Here is a 20,688-nt window from a genome sequence, read left to right as displayed (position 1 = left end):
TTTTGAGACAGAGTTTCACTCTTGTTGCCCAGGCTGGAGGGCAATGGTGCGATCTTGGCTCACCACAACCTCCGCCTCCCAGGTCCAAGCAATTCTCCTCCCTCAGCCTCCCCAGTAGCTGGGATAATAGGCATGCACCACCATGCCCAGCTAATTTTGTATTTTTCGTAGAGATGGCGTTTCTCCATGTTGGTCAGGCTGGTCTCGAACTCCTGACCTCAGGTGATCTGCCCGCATCAGCCTCCCAATGTGATGGGATTACGGGCATGAGCTGCTGCACCTAACCAAAAGCTTTTTTTTTCCTTTAAACCGGCAAGATCACTGTAAATTTAAGATAACAGAATACCATATGCCAAATTTCAACTAATTACATCAGCTGTGGGAATAAAATCAAGAAGTACCTTCTTGAACTGCACAAGACATGCCCTAATATCTGAACCAGAACGGGCCAGATGGACCCAGTAAAGTTGAGGAAAAAACTTTTATTCACCTTCTCTGTAACTGCCTAACTCTGAAATAGTGAAGATGTATTGACAGTGAACAAACACCCATTCTCCAACTCCAGAGAAACCAAATAGTGCCAAGGCCTTGCCCTCTCCACATTTATTCGTATTACACTGGTTTTATTATCATCATTTCAAAATGGTAATTTTTGGAAGGTGGCACAAAAGAAAGTATATAGGAATGAGAAGAGACTCACTGAAACATAGCATATTTAATCCTCCAAACGTAGATAGAGACAAGAAGACTATTAGAAATGCAAGTAGGAAATGATAGTACTTCATGTAATTCCACTGTTTAAAAAATTATAAATTGCATCATTTTTTGTTTAGTGATACAATCTGACAGAGCAAGAAAAGATCCAGAAAACTTGCACTAGAAACCTGCTTTCTAACAAGGACAGAGACCAAACTTAAAGTTTGTATATGAAAGATAATTTTTCAGACCCCTAGAAGATGGTGGTGGAGACCTAGATTGGTAGAGACCAATCCTTCATGATGCGAATTCTAAAATTATTTGATTAAAATTTCCTCTGTCAGCAAGTGGAAGAAAGATCAACATTAGACCCATAAAAATGCAGGAATAAAGAGGGTATTGTGAAGATTCACAAGGAAAAAACCCTTAATATGATTTTCTATAATAAACTGATTAAAATTTTATTTTTGTTTGCTTTGGATTTATTTTGTACTTGCTTTGACTGTTCAAAATATTGTGAAAGGAGAGTACATCCAGTTTCAAATGTCACTAAAAGATTTCTCCTTTCCACTCATAGATATCACACAAAACTCAAAGAAAATAACCAGTAAGAGTACTATCTTCATTTTCAACAAAACCAAGAAACAACTATAACTTACCAAAATTTCTGAGAAAGAGATACTGAATAAAGTCCAGCAGATTCATGAAAGAAATGTAGAGCATATGCTCATGCCTATAAATATCAGACAAACCTGTCAGAGCACAGATCTCCAAAATAAGCGTACACCTAACTAATGAGCCCTGGTTTGAATTAATGAGAATAAGAATACTGCCTGGTAGCAATCACTTCTCTAGACTCACTTTGCTACAATATTTCAAGCAACAGATAAATGACGGGTAAGTAAGAAATAACACAGAGAGGCCATATTTGCTGAAAGATATTTGTCGGCAAGGCAGGGAATACAATATTTTGCATATTGTGAGTCACACTGCCAGGTTAATTCAGTGTGTTAGGAAAAGTAAAGGCAGAAAGAAGTCACACACACACACACACACACACACACACACACACACACACTTACTTACTTCTGGGTCATAAGGAGAATTTCCACAAGCTTAAAACATAGTCTTTATTCTTAAATCATAGGAAGCTTCACAGTGAATTCCAAGTCTAAGAAGTCCTTACTTCACTCAAATATGAATTGTAATAAAATCAAAAGAACTAACACAGAACTATGACAAAGGCACTATAAATAAACAAAGGAAAGAAATATAGAAATAGCTGACAGATAAAATACATTCATTCTAAAAATTTTTGATGGAGCACATAATATTGTAGGCAAATATACTCTCATAAAAATAAAGATTAGGCTGGGCATGGTAGCACATGCCAGTAATCCAAGCACTTTGGGAGGCTGAGGCGGGCAGTTCACGAGGTCAGGAAATCAAGACCATCCTGGCCAACATGATGAACCTCCATCTCTACTGAAAATACAAAAATTGGCTGGGCGTGGTGGCATGTGCCTGTAATCCCAGGTACTTGGGAGGCTGAGGCAGGAGAATTGCTTAAACCAGGGAGTCAGAGGTTGCAGTGAGCTGAGATGGCGCCACTGCACTCCAGCCTGGTGACAGAGCGAGACTCCATCTCAAAATAAATAAATAAATATATATATATATATATATATATATATATATATATATATATATATATATAAAATCAGAACCTTAATTACCTTTTAAAAATTCTCTCTAAAATAAGAGGGAAGATATGAGAAAGCAACAAAAGAAGTAACAAAAACTAACTTAAACTATAACAGAAGTAAAGGACAAATTAGAAGCAGAAATTAGAAACCGTAGAAAACACAGTAAAGGATACAAATGATAGGCTTGAGGAAAGAAGCAAAATAAAAAGTCTTATTTACATTGTTGGTGGGAATTAAAATTAGTTCAACCATTGTGGAAGACACTATGGCGATTCTTCAAGGATCTATAACCAGAAATACCATCTGATCCAACAGTCTCATCACTATGTATATACCAAAAGGAATACCAATCATTCTACCATAAAGACACATGCACACATATGTTGACTGCAGCACTATTTACAATAGCAAAGTCATGGAACCAACCCAAATGCCCATCAATGATAGGCTGGATAAAGAAAATGTGTTACATATACACCGTGGAATACTATGCAGCCATAAAAAGGAATGACTTCATGTCCTTTGCAGGGACATGGATGAATCTGGAAGCCATCATCCTTAGCAAACTAACACAGGAATAGAATACCAAACACCACATGTTCTCACTCATAAGTAGGAGTTGAACAATGAGAACACATGGACACAGGGAAAAGGAACAACAAACACCAGGGCCTGTTGTAAGGCTGGGGGTGAGGGGAGGGAACTTAGATGGCAGGTTAATAGGTACAGCAAACCATCATGGCACATGTATGCCTGTGTAACAAGCCTGCATGTTCTGCACATGTATCCCAGAACTTAAAGTAAAATTTAAAAAAAAATTAAAAAGTGTCAGAACATTATCTATATGGACATTGGACAAAGAAAACACAACATAAGTATAACTGATGTCTTCTTCTGTGCCCTCTCTTTCCACCCCACCCTGCAAAAAAGATCTAAAATAATAGGACAAAAAAATATTTTAAAATTTTTGTATTTTTGGCTTTTTTCAAGATGGCTGACTAGGGACACTGGATGTTAGTTCTCCTCAGAAAGATCAAAGTTACTGGTGAATGAACAAGTTCTGAACAGAAAATTGAGGAAAGAGGCAGGATGTGGTTGTTCATGCCTATAATCCCACCACTTGGGGAGGGTGAGACAGGTGGATCATAAGAGGTCAAGAGTTTGATACCAGCCTGGCTAACATGGTGAAACCTTGTCTCTACTAAAAATACAAAAATTAGCCAGGTATGGTGGTACACACCTGTAATCCCAGCTTCTTGGGAGGCTGAGGCAGAAGAATTGCGTGAACCTGGGAGGTGGAAGTTGTAGTGAGCCGAGATTGTGCCACTGCACTCCAGCCTGGGAGACAGAGCAAGACTCTGTCTCAAAAACAAACAAATGAAAAACTGAAAATTGAGGGACGAGAGCCAAGACCTGTTGTAGTGTCCTCAGGAAGAAGCTAGGGTACAAAAATGGAAAGCAGCAAGAGTCTGGTACAGATTGGACCCCAAGGAACTACGACCCCACGGAACAGATCTATGGAAGTGCTCCCTGCTTCTCTCACCACCCTGACAATCAGCTTACTGCCAAACTGCTAAGGAGACCCTCTGCCCTTGTGGCCCAAGGCATTGCTGTCAGTGGTAATTTGGGAAATTTCTGGGGACAGAGTACCAGGCGGCCAACCTGTGTAAATGTACACACACTCTCCTCAGAGCCAAACTGAGAAGGTGGGCACCATACTGGCTGTACATCCAATGTGCATCACTGCCCTGCCAGGGAGTCTCTGCCTTTGAGTCAGCACACCACCAGATGTCCTGCAAACATACTCCACAGCCCACTCTCATAGACAAGCAAAGGGGACTGGTGGGTCCTCAGTTACCTGGAGATCTAACCCTCAGAGTGGGCATCCCCTAAGGGAAGGGGGGCACAGACCACTAAATCCTCCTTCGGGACAAAGGAAATGGCCAGCACCAATTGTGGAAGGGCGAGTATCAATGTCTAGGAAGGGACATGGAAGAGGGAATCATCTACTACCCTCACAGTACACTGTTGTGAATGCAGCAGTGGTTCTTTGTGTTGAAGGTCAGCATGTTTGCATGCAGAGTAAAGATTTCTTATGCTTTTCCCAGTGGATACACCCTTGTGAAAGTGAGCCCATGCCACTTGGGTTTAAAAAAGAGTGGAGCCCTACTCCCCCTCCCTACACAGACCAGCAGAATCTGGCAAAAGAAGACAGAAAAGCTGTAGAGTTGCCTTCTCTGGATTAGAGTAAGACACTCTGCCATGAGCCCATTTTGCTGGTAGCCATCAGAAGGTCATATTCACAGCCCACAGCTGCACTGCACCATGAAACCAAAGGACAAAGTCTTTACGAACTGAAGATCATGAGCCTTGCAACGTGGGTGTGATAGGGAAGCAAACAACATTCCTGCCAGCTCAGGGTGAGGGACTGGTGCACCCTGCACTCCTTCCCCAAGACCTCCGTGCAACCCAACATGATCCCTTCCCCACAGGTCCCCTAACAAGACAGGTGTTTTTGCTCAACATTAGCCTACCTGAGGGCAAATCTGTTACTCTTAAGCACCGTCTACTAGTCTTCAGCCTGAACTACATCACCAAATAAAAAAACTAGTGCCAGAAGGTCTTTAGTGCTAGTCCACAAGATAAGCTTCCTGAGACCTCTGCACCCTCAGTCTCACAGCAGATAGTGTGGCAGCTCTTATGTCTAATACATTGCTACAACAAGCACCATCTGTGAAAGTCACTGCATAGAAATTATCCATGATAAAGGAACCCACACAGAGCCCTGGGTCCCTGAAAACACCCAGAAATAAAGCCAAACAATCAAAGACAACATACACAACAGTTATATACTCAAGGGAGAAAAGAATTTAAAAATAATAAAGTCTCATACAAACAATAGAAAATTCAAAAATATGAAGTGACAACTCCCACAGATAAGGAGAGATCACCAGAAGAACACCAGCAGTACAAAAAACCAGAGTGACTTAACACCGCCAAAGAATTATACTAGTTATCCAGCAATGGATCCTGACCAAATTGAAAAGTTCAAAATAACAAATAAATAATTCAAAAACATAGATTGCAAGGAAACTCAATGAGATCTGAGACAAGGTTGAAATCTAATACAAAGAATCCAGGAAAATGATTTAGGATATGAAAGATGAGACAGCTACATTAAGAAAAAAACAAATAGAACTTCTGGAATTGAAAATTTCACAAAAGGAAATTCAAAATACTGTTTGAAGCTTTAAGAACAGGCTAGGGCAAGCAGAAAAAATAATTTTAGTTTAAAGATTGGTGTTTTGAGTTTACCTAGTCAGACAAAGATTAAAAAAAAATTTTACAAAACAAATAAAGCCTTTGAGAAATATTAGATTACATAAAGCAATGAAGCCTATGACTTACTGACACTACTAAGACAGAAGAAAAAGTAAGCAACTTGGAAAACATACTTTAGAGAATAATTCAGGAACATTTTCCTAATCTTGCAAAATAGGTCAATTTCCTGATACAAGAAACTCAGAGAACACCTGCAAGATACTATACAAGATACCCATCCCTAAGGCATATAGTCATCAGACTATCCAAAGCCAATGAGAAAGAAAAAATTTTAAAGGCAGCTAAGGAAAAGGGCCAAGTTGCATATAAAGAAAATTTCATCAGACTAACAGCAGACTTCTCAGCAGAAACCATACAAGGCAGAGAGACTGGGGACTTATTTTCAGGCTTCTTAAAGAAAAAGGAATGCCAGCCAATATTTTTATATCCTGACAAATTAAGCTTCAAAAATGGAAAAATAAAATTGTTTTCAGACAAGCAAATACTAAGAGAATTCATCACCACCAAATCTTCCCTACAAGAAATGCTCAAAGGAGTTCGAAACATGGAAACAAAAGAACAATACTTGCTACCATGAAAGCTCATGTATTAGCTCACAGATCTTAGAAAATAATTATACAACAGAGATTACAAAACAACTAACAATATTATGACAGGAACGAAACCTTATATATCAATATAACCTTGAATGTAAACAGCCTATATGTTCAACTTAAAGGCCTNAAAAAAGACCCAACCTTCTGCTACCTTCAACCTTCAACAGACCCATCTCAAATGTTATGACACCTACAGGCTCAAAATAAAAGGATAGAGAAAGATATATCATGCAAATAGAAAACAAACAAACAAACAAACAAGCAGGGGCTGATATTCTTCTATCATAAAATGGACTTTAAACAAAAAACAATAAAAAACAAAACAATACAAAGAAAGGCATAATACAATGATAAAGGGTTTAAATCAATCAGAAGATTTAAATATCATATATATATATATATATATATATGCACCCAACATTGGAGCATCTAGATTCATGAAACAAATATGACTAAACCTAAGAAAAGAGAAAGCCATACAATAATAGTGGGGGGACTTCAACACACCATTAACAGCACTGGACAGATTACTGAGGCAGAAAACTGAAAAACTCTGGGCTTAAATTGGACTCTTGACCCAATGGATCTAATAAACACCTAGACATCTACAGAATATGTTCCTCAACAGCTACGTAATATACATTTTCTTATCTCTGCATAAACATTCTTCAAAATTGACCTCACAGTCATAAAGCAAGTCTCAATGAATTGAAAAAATTGAAATCATGTCAAGCATCTTCACAGACCATAGTGAAATAAAATTAGAAACCAACAGAGAAGCTCGCAAAACCATACAAGTTCATGGAAACTAAACAACTTTTTCCTGAATGACTTTTGAGCAAACAATGAAATTAAGGGAGAATATTGCTATTCACAATAGCAAAGACATGGAATCAAACAAGATGTCCATCAATGGTGGACTAGGTTTTTTAAAACTATATACACACCATAGAATACCACACAGCCATAAGAAAGAATCAAATCAAGTACTTTGCAGCAACATGGATGTAGCTGGTGGCCATTATCATGAGTGAATTAACACAGAAATAAAATCAAATACTGTATGCTCTCACTTATAAGTGAGAGTTAAACAGTGGGGGCATAGATACATAAAGACGGAAATAATAAACACTGAGGGCCCAAAAATGGGGAAAGAAGGAAGAGAGTGAGGTTTGAAAAACTTCCTGTTGGATACTATACTCACTACGTTGATGATGGGTTAATTAGAAGCCCAAACCCCAACATTATGCAATATACCCATGTAACAAACTTGCACGTTACCCCTGAATCTATAATTTTAAAAATAAATAAATAATAAAAATATTCATGATTTTGCCAATTTTTAATAAAACCATTCATTCTTAGCTTGTAAGGGCATACTTTGTCATGGAGTGTTTACACACTTATCAACACTAAGAAACATATTCAGGTAAAGTTATCACCTTCGAAGGTAAGAAAAGGAGACAATGTAAAGCTAATCATTTGTTATGAAAAAAAGATTAATTTTCAGACTTTTTCACAGCAACTTTTAACTCTAAATGTTGCTATAAAATTCTCAAGAGAAGAAAGTTTAATCCAAAGATTTCATGCCTGCTTAATGTTTTATTAGAATATAAGGGTAAATGACAAATCATATGGAATATGCTAGACCTGAGATCCCTTGAGCTGGAGTTACAAGTGCTTGAATACATTAAGAAAACTTTAGCCAAACAAAATTCAAGTGCTGAAGGTGTGGCAATGAGAATTTAAATCATTTAGCTATAGATCTGAACTTAAAGCAAATATAAAGAAATAGTCTAGAACAGAATATTGACCTTGTATGCTCAGAAAATGTAAAAATAAGAACCTAATGAATAAATTAGAAAAAGGAATTGCCAAAAACCCACCAAAAAAAAAAAGAAAAACAACTAAACCTAAGTCAATGACTAAGAATTAATAAAATTGGTAGCACTATTAAATCCAAGAGCTGATTCTCCAATAGTAATGAAAATAGCAATAATATTTAATTATTCCTTTATATAGATATTATCATTTATATAGATAAATTTATAGGTTACTAAGTCACAAAAAAATGGGAGATAGGACAGATTTAATACTACAAGGATGATTTTATTAGCTTTAAGAAAATACATTTTAGGATAAAATAGGTGATTTTTCCAGGAAATCATGAATACCCAACACTAACCTAAATAACAGAAAATATAAACAGATCAATTGCCATAGAAGAAATATATGAAGATGTTATAGAGCTAATTTTTTTAAATGTACTAATTTTCACGTAGTATCACAAAGAAATTCTACTGAAGCTCTCAGGCAAGTATAACTTTAATGCTGCTTAAAAAGTTCACCAAAATAGAATCAAAAGGAAATCTACTAAATTCATTTTACCAAGTGAGTATAACATTGATACTTAAACCAAAGATAACAAAATAAAACCAAGATATTTACAAAAGAAAAGAACCAGATGAACCTTAAATTTCTTTGACATTGAGCACCAGAAAATGATAAAGCAATGGAAAATCTTGTGACCCAAGAATTTGAGTTAGAAAATGTTGTCATTCGGGTGTGAAGGCAACAGAAAAGCAATCTTCTAGATATAGAAGAGTTTGTAAAATAACCTATTCACTGTGCCTGAGAAATCTGTTTTAAAACATTTTAACTAACTTAGGAGAATAAAATAAATAGTTAAGAAATGAGGAAAATATTGGTATAAAAAGAATATGAACACTGAAGCTAATTACATTATATACATGACATATATAATGTAATTATATGTGTGTGTATATATGTTTGATGCCAAATTGCCATGTGCCAATATATGTATTTAAATAATAAATATGACAATAAATACAAATTTAAATACAGAGACATGGGGGCTGGGGGGTCAGGGAGCAACTTCTGTAAAACTACTGAATCAAAAGGAAACCAAGGACACAATTATAGACTTTCGAATTCCTGTAGGACGATTGCAGTTTCTTAAATATCCCTATACATTGTCAAAAAAGCATACAGATCTACATGGAGAGTAAATTAAACCATCTACCATGGATTCTTACAGCATAACTAGAGACAATGTAATGCATCAAATTACAGGTGTATAGGGTAATAAATGTTGCAAAATATTCCAAATGCAACTTATGCATGGAAAAGTGTAATGTAAATGAAAGACTACTTAGCAGAACATAGAAAAAATCACCCATGATAAGAATCCTATCCTTAATGGAAACACACTTAGAACATGTCTTAGAACACAGCCTCTGAGTCATCAAAAGGAAATGGTTTAAAGGGTAAAAGATAAATTTTGGAATTCTTGGTAAGATATAATTTCTGGGGGAAAGGAGGCAATCTGGAAAGGAGAGGCATTCTTTGAAGACTTAGTGATAAAGGGAAAGAAGGAAATTAGCAATGAAAATTAAAGATCCTACAGAAACAATAGAATCCAGGGATTTACAAAAACAGAGTTCTTCCTCTGTCTCAAAACAGTTCCATTAATTTTTTTTAAATTGTATTAATAATTCAACAGAAGAAAGCTCTCTTGAAGCAAGAAACAGAGTAAACTTCCCAAACACTGCACCTCTTCATACTATGGCTGGTCAAAAAAGAATAAGACATATTTGCCTAAGAACTTAAAATAGCCCATACTGTATTCCAGTATACATACTGGTAGTTGCCACATTCTCTCTCTCTCTCTGCCATTCACTGGGAATGAATGAAAAACGTCTGGCAATAGCCATAAAAACTGCTACAAGACAGAAAAAAAAAAATAAGAGAAGAAAACGTTTCTACTGATGAAAATTCTCCCCTACTAAAACTAACAATAAAGCAGAGATCTGTGTAGTACATTATTATAATTTTATATTGGCTTGGCAACCATTTTATAGAAGCAAGGCTGTCACCCTTGACCATTTCCTGTTCTTCACTGCACCTAAATGGCTCAAGCCGGTGGCCAGAGATAGGAACTTAGACTACCCACTCTTCCACTGTTTTATTTTAAATGAATCATCCAGATATTTGCCTGAGAATTTAAAATAACCCACATTGTATTCTCTTACATGTAATACTACTTGTCACATGTGTAAGGCTGGTTGCCTTGCCGGGAGTTTGGACACGCCCATCTCCCTCCGCACTTGAAAATTACATTATCGGAATATGCCCATCATCTAGCTCCGCCTTGGAAATCCCCTCTGCACTTGGCACCTAACCGCACCCTTGGAAATCCCCTCTGCACTCAGCATTTAGCCTGCTCACCGGAAATCCCACCTACCTACCAATAGCAGCTCACCCCATCCACATCCTGTTTCTCCAAATCCAATCAAACGCCTTCACTCCCTATAAAACCCCACTCCTGAGAGAAGTCCAGTGCAACTTCGCTGACCCCTCTCCCCGGACCACAGAGCCTCGCCCAGGAGCTGAATAAATTGGCATCTAATTTTCTTGTGCTGGCCTCAGTTATCTCGTTTTTAACTCGGCAATAAACCTACAGAGAATAAACTTCACAACATGCGCACGCGCTCGCTCTCTCTCTCTCTCTCTGTCAGACTCCTTCAGTTTGGCCTAGCATGATCCTAAGACAGAGGACTCCCCTCAATACCTTCCTTGCCCAAGACCTGTAAGTAAAATATTTTAATTTTTTTCTTTTGTGATGGAGTATTGGATTTCTACCTTCCATCTGGAGAATCAGGGGCTATGCCAGGCCTATCTTTCCCGGACATGGGACGGGAAAACACAAAGTTGAGCTTCCAGAATGAGAGCAATAGTCAGGCAGGCATAAACTGAACACAGGTGAGACAAGAGCCAAAAGGGCATCTGCCAGTATAAACAAATTTCCTGTGTGAGGAATCTTCCTGGTTACAGGTTAGACAATTAGACACTAGGCCCTCTGCCAGGTAAAAGATGTATCCCATGAAAGGCACCTGGTAAACAATTATATCCTGCTCCCCTTTATTTCCCCTTAGCTAGCCACATTTGTACTGGAACCCCAATTTAGTTGTCAGCTCAGAAAACAATCTGTAACATCACACCCCACCCTGAATTAAATATTTTAAACATTTTGCTAAAAGAAAAAATTTTAAATCAGAAAAGCAGAATTAAATAAAGTAATATATGAAAAAAAATGGATAGAACACAGGAGAGAAATTAAAAAGGCAAAAACATCTAAATAGAAAGAATAATTTCAAAGTACTCAAGAGAAAATTGATTTCTCTGACAGTATAAGAAGTTTTAAAATGTATTTAAAATTCCGAGAAAATGAAAACAAAATAAAAAAGGTGAAAACCATCAGAGAAAAAGAAAATTGGGCATTGTCATTTAGGTTTCTGACAAGAAAAAAACAATGAAACAAAAGAACTAATTATTAAACCATAATCCAGTAAAACTTTCTATAAATAAAAGAAAACTTGGATATATTTGTTTACCTGAGAAAACTAACCCAGAATGGTCAATTGTTAATATATAGATATACTTCTAAGACGCAGTATAACAGACCTATTAGAACTTAAATATATAGAGGCAATCTTCTGGGCACCCAAGTAAAAAGCCAAAACACTTACAAAGGAAATAAGATCATAAAACAGCATATGAAGCAAGAAAATTGTGGAAGAACAATTTTAAGAAACTCACGAAAAGAAAATGTGAGCCCAGAGTATTATATGTAGGCAGGCTGTTTTTAAAGTACCAAGCCTATAGGGAAACAGCTTAATACAGAGGGAAACTCCGCAAATATTTATGAACTCTTCCGAAGACATTTATGAGACACAATTAAAGCAGTGACTGTAGGAAAATGCATAGCTCTACGTACTTATGATACTTAGATAAATAAAAATAAATGAATTAAATTCCCAACTCAGAAAATTATGTAGGCAATGGGGAAAGCAGAAGAAAGAAATTTTTAAAAATATAGAAGTAGAAATTAATAAAACAGGAAACAAAAATATAACAAAATTGATAAATCAATAAAAATGCTTGTTCTTGGGGAAAAATTAACAAACTAGATAAACCACTATCTAATCTAACTCAGAAAAAGAGGAGAAAGCACAGATATATAAAATAAAAAATATATGGGGAAAATAACCTTGAAACAAAGTAAATTTTAAAAGGTTCTTACAGACTATTTTGTATCTCTCTATACAAATGTATTTGAAAAATTAAATAATTGGATAGCATCCTTGAAAAATACAATGTAATAAAATTCACCTCAGTAGAGATAAAAGGCTTAAAACAATTTTTCACAGGAAAAATAGATGAAATAACAATTACCCCAAAGAAAGCAGAGAAGCAAGGTCAAGATACAGTCACAGAGATATCTGAACATCTTTGCACCTGAGCATAGGAAAAGAAGGAGAAATTCTAAATTACTTTAATTAAACATGAATAATATTGATGTCAAAATCACATATAAAAAGAAGTTATAAACCAGTCTCATTTTGAATATTAATGCCAAAATTCAAAATAAAATATCAGCAAATATATTTCAATAGTATGTTAATGATACGTTGTGATCAAATGTGATTTCAAGGTGTTTTAATATTAGAAATCTCTTAATATTGCTCACTATCATTAATACCAAATAGAATATAACATATGACTCTTTCTATAACACCCATTCCTATTTAAAAATATATACTCAGTAAAATAAGAATTGGTTCTTTAACACTAAATATATATAACTCAGTTCTAAAGCCATATTTCCACTAAATAGAGATACTTTAGTGGTAATCTAACCAAAGTCAAGAATAAATTAAAGATGTCCACAATTTTTTCCATCATTTAATAATGTATTATAGGTATTAGTAAATAAAATTAGATAAGATAAAATGATTAGAGACATGAAAGATGGAAAACTATATCTTTTTGGAGAGGCAAAGATAAAATAACTATAAAACTCAAAAGAATCACTGATGAAACACAAATAAATAAGGTAGGAAGATACAAAATTAATATATGCTAATAAAAGCCTTCAGATCCTAATAATAATCAGTTAAAAGATATATAATGGAAGAAAAACCCATTTTATTTTAGCAACAATTTAAAAATAAAATATTTAAGAATAAGCTTTTAAAAAATAAGCTAAGTGATTCCAATTCTGCTGTGGTAGTGTTTAAGTCCTCTACAGCCTACTAGTACAGCTGAATACAACTAGAAACCCTGGACAAAATACCAAAAATTACTTAGGGCCCCAAAGCTAAACAAAAGCAAAAAGATTGTGGAGGGAAATTAAAACTTGAAGAAGAGACCATACTAAGTGACTTTCCCAGTTTGCTTTCTGCTTCCTATGCTAGGCTTTTTCTTGAGCACAGACCCTAATTGCCAGGCTGCAAAGTGATTAGGACAGGGTGCTGAAACTCCAACAATATTGTTTTTCTGGTTACAGGAATCAAGGAAAAAGAAACCATGGGAACTTGAACCTAGGGAAGAAAATCCCAGATCAGAAAGAGTTTCAGAAGGAATCTCCTAATGACTCATATAAACCTACAGATCTCTGGCTCACCCCTGAGTTATGCATGTATGGGACAGACCCAAACCAGCACAGCAAAACGTTCGGAGCTCAACTGATATGTGAACAACAACTAAGAGAAAGTGAGACCGTACATGGGGTCTGACCCTAAATGAGTTGACCGCCTCCTTAAAAAAGTTACCAAACTCACCAAGTGATTATACAGGTCCCAGGGGCTATACAGTGTCATTTTCTATAAAGTACTGAACACGATCAGAAACTACTCAGAAAATTTCATCAATTCTCAAGGGAGAAGACAATCTATAGGCACTAACCATAAAATGTCTTGGAGTTTAAATATAAGATAAAGATTTTAAAGCAGCTTTCATAACTATACCACATGAGGTCATGGAAAATACATTTAAATGAAATAAAAAATAGAATTTCTCAGCAAAGAACTACAGCCTATGAAAATGAACTGAATAGAAACATAAAACTTGAAAAACAGAATTTCTGAAATTAAAACGTTTATCAAAAGACCTCAATTAACGCAAGAAAATGACATATGAGTCCGTGAAAGATATATCAATAGAAACCATCCAACATGAAGAAGAAAGAGAAAAGAATAAAAACAAACAGAGCCATTGTGACCTGTAGATGAATATCAAAAGTCTAAATGACATGCTATTGAAATGTCAAATAAAAAGAAATTATGTGGCAGAAGAAATAATGGCTGAAAATGCTCAAATATGATGAAAGACACAAATTTACATATTCAAGAATCTCACTGAACCCTAAAGAGGATATGACACAACTAAAGGAAAAATAATATGCCTGGAGACATCATAATTAAACTGCTGAGAAAACAAAGACATATAAAAACTTTTGAAAGCAGCTCCAAAATAATGTATTACATTCAGGGGAATAATGATTCCAAATGACCACAAATTTCTCAATATAAACTAGGGAGGCTAGAAAACACTGGAGCAGCTCTTTATAGCGCTGAAGGAAAATAATTTTCAACACAGAAGTCTACATATGGCCAATTATTTAATTGAAAATTATTCCCAAGTTGATTTATATGCAATACCAATCTCAGTAGGTTTCTTTTTTTGGGTAGAAATTGACAGGCTATTTCTAAAATTTATTGGTAAATGTAACGCACACGGAATAACAAAAAAAAAAAAAGAACAAAGTTGTTATACTTTATCCAATTTCAAAATTTACTGTAATGATAATTTAGTATTTGTATAAAATAATTGTGCACATAAAAATAATGTGCACATCTCCAAAATTAAAAACCTGTGTTCTTTGAAAATTATAATTAAGGGGGAAATAAAGCGCAACCCATAACATGGAAGAAGATATTTAGAATACATATATCAGACAAAGGACTTATATTCAGAATATATAAAGAACTCATATAACTTAATAATAATAAGATAAACACTTCCTGTTCCTACTTCCACCACTAACAGACAAAAGATTTGAACGGACACTGTATAAATGAAGACATACCAAAAACAAGCTCATGAAAAGATAATCATCACTAGTCATTCTGAAAATGCAAATTAAAACCACAATGAGATTTTACTATACACCCATTAGAAAGACTAAAACTAACAAAACTGACCATACCAACAGTTGGCAAAATGTGAAGAAATTATAAGTCTCAAATACTGCTGGTGAAAATGCAAAATAGTAAAACCACTTTAGAAAACAGTTTAGCAATTTATGAGAAAGTTGGATACATACCCAGCATAAGGCTAATCCATTCCACTTCAAGGTATTGACTCAAGAAAAAAATAAATAAAAACATGCCCACACCAAGTCTTATATGCTATGTTTATAGCACCTTTATTTGTAATAGCCAATAACTAAAAACAACTCAAATGATTAACAGGTGAATGGATAAACAAACTCAGGTATATCTAAACAGTGGAATGTTAATAATAAAAGTGAACAAACTATGATACATGTAACAACATGGGAGAATCTCAAAATTATGTAAAAGAAGCCTGGCCAACAAAAGTGTACATACAACATAATTTTATTCATGTAAATCTAGAAAATGCAAAGTAATTTGTAGTTATAGAAAGTAGATTGGAGATTCCTGGGTACCAGGGTGCAAGAATAGATAAATTATAGATACGCATGAAGACATTTTGGGGGGATAATGGAATTGTTTTATATTTTAATTCTGGTCTTAGTTTACAGGTCTGTACATGCCAAAACTGTTCAAATTGTGTATTTAAATAGGCATAGTTTATTGAATTCCAATTACACCTCCATAGAGTGACAGAAAAGAAATAAGCAAAAACTATAAAAGGTAAGCCTGAAAAGATCCTTGAGAGATCCAAAATGGATCTGAACAAATGGAAAAAGACTTCTTGTTTTTTAACAAGATGATTCGACATCATAAAAATGTTAACATAAATTTAATCTTATATTAATAAAATAGCTGTCTTCTGGAGCTTGACAGTTCATTTAACTTATATGGAAAAAAAATCAAGGAATAACAATTAGGCAAACACTAAACAAAGCAGTAAGGAAGGACTAGCCCTAGCAGAAATTAAAATATACACCAAATCCTCTGTCATTAAAACAGATGGTACTCACATATGACTAGGCAGGCAGACTAATGAAACAGAACACAAAATCCAGAAATAGACCCAAGCACATCTGGAAACTTACTATAGGAATAGACTGAATCTCAATTCACTCAGTTAAAGACGAACTACTCAATTATTTATATTAAAACAACAGAATAGTAATTTTGAAAAAGATAAAAATTAATTCCATACCTCAAATCACGCAGTAGGATAAACCCCAAATGAATCATCTCTCTGAAAATAAAAATAAAACCATTCATATTTCTAATATAGAATATTGACTAATTTATTTTTAATTTAAGAATGGTTAAAAACTTTCTAAATATGATTCAAAATCTAGATGCAATATGATTAAAAGTCTATAAATTTAATGACATAATTAAAACATTGTAGACAATAAAGCATATTACAAACTGTTAAAAAAATCATTTCCAACATATATCTCAGATCAGAATAGGTAGGCAGATAGATTACAAAGTTGAAAATCTGGAAACTTCTGGTTTCTGGTCTGACATGTAAAAATTTTGGATGCCATCACTCTATTGTCACAAGGTAAAGCTGAACAAACCAAAAAACAGTGATACTTAATTGATGTATCAGAGAATCGAGGTCACATGGCAAACCACTGCCCTGAAAACTGGAGAGACAAAATACTGGGAACCACAGCTTATTGAACGCAGAAGCCACCGTGGGAGCCTATTAAAAACAATTAAATGGTATTTGGCTAATTGATAGAGATTGAGCTAGGAACTAGCTTGATAGAGAAAAACTCCAGGAGGCCTCAAGTTAAATATCAGAAAAATTTATCATATCTGTTGTAGGGAAGGGGGATAAGTAACCATTTTTAAATAAGCCCAGAATGCTCTGTTCTTAACAAAGGCCTGCCCTCAAAGGAAACTGTTTAACCAGATCCTACCTACCTGGGTCTTGCCACAGCCTAACTGACCTGGGAAAAAGGAAATATACAACTCTAGTCTCCTTTCACTTTTCTGTTTCACCTAAGCTGGGGAAAGGGAATCAATGACAAGCATTTGTGAAGGTCATAACCTAAGGACACAAGCTCACTAAAAGACAGAAACCTAATCATACAATTATAGAATCCTTCCTTTCCGCCATATATTACCAGCATGCTAATAGGGCTTCTGTATAATAACAGAGGATTACAGCTAAAAGAACTGCAAGCCTCAGATCCTATTTAAGAAGAAGTCTCTAAGGAAACCCAGAGACAACAGAAAAGACAAAAGGACACTAGAGAAAATTTTAGCTGCTGACACGTGCAACTACAACAAACAGTAAACACAGTTTAACTGCTGCCCAGATACATAAAACATCGCACTAACGGTCTATGTACCTCTGTTTCTTTCACCTATACATCACGTCCAACTTTCAACAAAAATTTACAAGACATGCTGAAAGGCAAAAATAGTCTTGAGAGACAAAGCAAACTTCATAAGCAGACTAGAGATGGCTGAGATTTCAGAATTATCACACCAGAAATTTTAAATAATTATAATTGATATGTTCAGGCCTCTAATGGATAAAGTGGATAACATACAAGAAAAAAATGGGTAATGTAAGCAGAAAGATGAAAGTGAGAAAGAATCAATATGTAAGGTATGTGGATGTGCTTTGGTCAGGAATAGGCCAAGGCAGACATCCAGGCCGGAGTGATTCAGTGAGTTTGGAGTGCTGGTGTACAACTCCACTTGTTTGTGTACACTCACGTTAAGCTCTAAGCCACTATTGTCTGTAAAAGGTATAACTCCCCTGCTGATGCTGTACATGGGGTTCATGCTGTACATGGGGTTCACCTTAAAGGCAGACAGCGGAGAGCCAGGAACTTACTTGTGCCCAGAGGGAAAGAGTTAAGCTGCTGATCCTATAAGGGAGAGCTGGCTTTCAGGCCAGAGAGTGCAGCTGCAGATGTGGGGGCTGTGGGGGTGGCAGGAGCCGCACAGCCAGCTGCTGAGAGGAGCCACAGGGCTAGAGCAGACAGCTGAGACAAAGGCGGACAGTGTGAGAGCTGCTGATGAGAAAGCTGCTGAATACAACTATATTTCACCTCCCTACAGTACCTCCAACTGTTCTTTCAACTATCTGCCACCTACCCACTCCCTTTGGACCTCAGCATGGACTGGAACTGGACCCTGGGTGTGACATTTGGCATAGTGTGGCATGACAAAATGCTAGAGGTAAAACACATTGTCACAGTAAAAGAAGAATACTTTTGATGGACCCATTCATAGACTGAACAACATGCAGGAAAGAATCAGTGAGTTCAAAGATATGTTAATAACAACTTTTCAAACGGAAAAGCAAATAGAAAAAAGAATGAGAAAAAAAATCGAATGGAATATCCAATAACTGTGACAATTACAAAAGGTACATAAAATGAGAATACCAAAAGAAGGAAGTGAGGAAGAAATATTTGAAGTAACAAACACCAAACTACAGATTCAGTGTGAGAGATGGGAAACTTCTTCTTCAAAGTTTATATCTTAGATTACATTATAAGGCCATGTGCTCTATGGCCATTATCCACTATTAACATAAACATATTCCCATGTATATATATTCTCTAAATCAGTTACATCTTAAATCAGCTACCTTGACTCAGTCTGGCATGTCTGAACAGAACTGGGCAAGCTCCAAACCCTGGTGCATGCCATTCCTTGTTTGGAAACTCTCCTGACCTTCTCCTGACTAGCTTCCTTTTCTTCCTTGTCTTCTTCCTCATCTTCTTTCCCCTTATCTATTCAGGAAATTTTCAAGTTTTTAGCCAGTCAAGTCGAGCATAGAATGTGAGGTTCCGTTCCGGCCTATGGAAACTGGACACAGCAGTGGGGCAATTGTGTCAGGTTATGAAAGGGTTTAACTGTGCCTGTCTCCTTTGTTCAGGTGTGCTCTCATGGCACGACTGCTGGTGAGTTGCACCCTTTCTGCAGAAAGTAAACTAGCCTTACTGAGCGATTCATTGTCTCAGCGTGGATGCTTCCCAATGTTATAAAACCATTTCCAACAATTTGGTGGCCCGAATGGGGATTCTGTTTCCCCTCTGGGGCAGTCCTTGTTCCTCTCTTGTGGGGAGGCTCCCCTCCACACTATTTTGGTGGCCCCGAAGGAGAGAGCCAGGACTTACCCAGTGTGAGAAACACATTTGGATTCTCAGCAACGCAGGGGAGAAGGAGAGACTTGCAAGACCATGGTGAGACCATGTGCAGAAGCCAAGGTAGCAAAAACCTCAAAAGGGCGGCAAAGTACTTCCTTGGTGGTCAGCCATTGAAAGGAGTGTGTGTGTGAGTGAATAGTTACAGTATATAACCTTCAAGAGGGAAAACGGAAGGGAGAATTGTTATCTCCCGGGGAAAAGGATACAGGCATGACTTTTCTGGTGTAAGAAATTGAGCCTTAGCAAGCCACTGAGGACAGGATAGGTGAGACATCCCTGATCTGGAGGATCTGGGGAGCTGGGCCTCCTGGGAAAGAGATAGGGAAGACATCCCTGATCTGGAGGATTTGGGGATTGGGCCTTCAGGGAAACAGACAGATGAGAAATCTCTGATCTGGGAGATCTGGGGGACTGAATCTCCTGAGAGAGATTTTTTTTTCTCTGGTTTGGGGTGGGGGGGGTGCGGTGGTATTAAGTCTATTTAGCACCCAATATGGGAAATACTTCTTCTACTAAGCCTGGAAAAGGAAGTAAGGCAAGAAACAAGAGAGATGAGAGTGACCGAATCCCTCCCGATAGTCCATTAGGACTAATGCTTAAGTACTGGAAAGAGAATGAAAGGACCAAACATAAGAAAAAGCAACTGATGATCAAATGTTGTTGCTTTCTTTGGACCCAGGGGCCAATCTTAAACCCTGCTGTTTTCTGGCCAAAATTTGGCTCAGATGAAGTCTGGGTCCGCCAACTCTTAATAATGTATGTTAACAACAAGAGTTTGTGTCCTCAGAAGAAATAAAGCGTGCCCTATGCTGGCAGCCAGGGCCTGTTTCTCTGCGCCCCTTGAAGGACTTAAAACAAAAAATAGGTGTGGCCAAGAAGTTAGAAAGAGAAGGGCCGGGCGCGGTGGCTCACGCCTATAATCCCAGCACTTTGGGAGGCAGAGGCGGGTGGATCACGAGGTCAAGATATCAAGACCGTCCTGGTCAACATGGTGAAACCCCATCTCTACCAAAAATACAAAAATTAGCTGGGCATGGTGGCGCGTGCCTGTAATCCCAGCTACTCGGGAGGTTGAGGCAGGAGAATTGCCTGAACCCAGGAGGCGGAGGTTGCGGTGAGCCGAGATCGCGCCATTGCA

The 20,688-nt window shown here is 36.6% G+C and overlaps 1 long non-coding RNA gene across 3 annotated transcripts in view; it reads right to left on the bottom strand.

Annotated features, from left to right (window-relative positions):
- The window catches only part of LOC108317398, a 320,387-nt gene that overhangs the window by 139,819 nt on the left and 159,880 nt on the right, over positions 1-20,688 (bottom strand). The window contains exon 4 of one of the 3 annotated variants that reach the window (XR_005203291.1): positions 15,077-16,615. The exons of the other annotated variants lie outside the window; for them this stretch is intronic. This is a non-coding gene — a long non-coding RNA (uncharacterized LOC108317398). Of the gene's footprint in view, positions 1-15,076; positions 16,616-20,688 lie in introns of those variants that run through there. 3 annotated transcript variants of the gene reach the window in all.

This window comes from Cebus imitator, unplaced genomic scaffold (assembly GCF_001604975.1).
Source record: "Cebus imitator isolate Cc_AM_T3 unplaced genomic scaffold, Cebus_imitator-1.0 Scaffold201, whole genome shotgun sequence".
Lineage (NCBI taxonomy): Eukaryota > Metazoa > Chordata > Mammalia > Primates > Cebidae > Cebus > Cebus imitator.
This window is presented reverse-complemented; position numbering and strand designations above follow the sequence as displayed.